The following is a 2,303-nucleotide window of genomic DNA, read 5'->3' on the forward strand; positions in this document are numbered from 1 at the left end:
AGAGGCGAAGGACAAAAGGAAGAAGCTTGGTAATAGCTGAAGACTAGAAGTAGAAAAGAGTAGAAAAGGCTTTGATGTCGCAGGGAAACAATCATCGATTAGGAAGAAAAAACAAAAAGGAGGTGTAGTCAGCTACTTGCTCAATTTACCGGCATTACTTACATTGACATATTTACTAAGAAAATCCTATTTGGCAAAAAGTGCCTATTGTGGACATAATACCCACAGTTACTACAATGTTACTTTAATCCGACATCTTGATCCGATTACCAGTCAAGTATTCGATGTCTAAAGGTCAGACTGCAGTGAGGAAAGCTGCCTCGATTTTCTCGTAATATTCGGGATGCGCAATTTCTTCGGCTATTCCACATACCATCGTTTAAAGATAGTAGAGCTATGTAAGACACTTCCAACCTCTCCAAAGTATTTCAGAAGATCGGGTTAGATTATCTGGAATCAGCAGGAGTCAAATTTGCAATGCTTCAATTTGTGATCTGCATATTTTAAGGTTCCTAAAGTAACTCACCACTCAAAGGTTTTATCAAAGTATTATCACATAATACAACCCATTGCCTCGTGCTAAAAGAAAAGATAGAACACAGCGCAGATTCCGGGAAATGGTACGTAAAATCGAAAAGTCGAATATTATCGGGAAAAGATTTCGTGGTTTATTTTTGTTATTGTAAATCCGGAGCATTACAGTAACCTTTATTGTCCTATACAATATGGTAAAATATCGTACTGAAATAATAATAGGGACGAAACGAAGAATACACAGTTGGTATTAAAGGATACCAAACGGTTTTGTCACTCGCGTTGTTGAATTATCTTATTACTGCTTCTCTGCCACTGGACCACTGTCATGGTTATAGGGAAAGCTAATCTGTTGAACTCGTTTCTCAGCGATATAGATTTATTCGGGATGTAATATTGTTCTTCGCAATATCATTAGTTAACAATAAAAAGGGTGTAAGATATACATGTATATATTACACGATGAATTGGTGAGCAGTAATGAGTTACACAAAAAGCAAGTAATATGACCAACTAACAAATTCCTTGTCGTTGCCCTCGATAATAATTTGACTGTCAGTTAGTTGATAGGTCGTTCATTTGGGATATGTTACGGAAAATGTATTTAGCGAATAGCAAGAATATCGTAGTTTGTTGTCCAATGGTGGCGGATATGCGAAGATGTCGCTGTTTGCGGTTCAGTCGTGGAGAATAAACGAAGAGGATGTATCGTCTGCTCGGTTGTAAAAACTAAATTGTTTCGGATTTTATATATATATACATATATAATATTAGTGTTATACTTTGTGTTATGCTGTGTGAGATATCTTTATGTTATGCTGTCGTTAGCTTATTTCCTGTTTATTGCTTTAATTTTACTTGCAAGATTTCATCATCCCGTCTGTTAGATATTGTTTGTTTGAACACAGCTTTAATTTTGGTAATCCGACAATGCTTGAGTGCCTGACTATGCTGTCTCCTTGAGTGATTGTGCGAGCTCAGTGAGCTGAGATTGCGTAATTGTTCGAACCTTTTGGATTTGGTAAATGATCCTCCGAATGATTGATCCTAGCTGCTTTTATAATGGGAATGGTTTAACATTCCAGATATTTGCACATAAGTTCTCTACAACATTCCGACAATAGCATGTAAGTTTGACCAACAGACTAGCAAAAGTTTATAATAAAGAGCTTTGTCTGGAACATCTAAATGTTGCAATTAAAATTGGCCAGAAAATTGGAAGAGTTGGATTTAGGTGAATGATTCATCACTTGAAGTATCAAAATACTGATTTTATTTTGTGGAACAAATCATTCACGTGGGAAATATTGACTCTAATTAAAGCAATTCACACATTTTTCCGGCTTCACCGACAGCTACTAATTCTTCTGATCCGTGAAAATGTGAGTTTCATGATCAGTCGGTTTAATGTAATCTAAATAGTTGTTAGATACTGTTTTGTGATAAACTTGCATAATGGAAATAGCTGAATTCTAGATTATCGATTGTCATCTGTTCAATACTATTACAGCGACGTTTTTTGATTAACTGATCAAGCGCAACAAAACAATATATTGCTTTTTTTTATACCGTTCATTATTGACATTGAACAATTGATTTTTGAATAATTGGGAAAGAAAGGGAAATGTCGTGAAATAGTAAAGACTGCCAGATAATTTATCCAAATGAAGCGCTTAGTGCGAAAGCGTTTGTGAGGAAGTCGATTTGTTTTGTGAATACACAACAGTAAGGAATATTAACCTTTATCGTAATAAGAGATTGAAAAAAAT

Source organism: Loa loa (genome assembly GCF_000183805.2).
Source record: "Loa loa unplaced genomic scaffold supercont3.576, whole genome shotgun sequence".
Taxonomy (NCBI): domain Eukaryota; kingdom Metazoa; phylum Nematoda; class Chromadorea; order Rhabditida; family Onchocercidae; genus Loa; species Loa loa.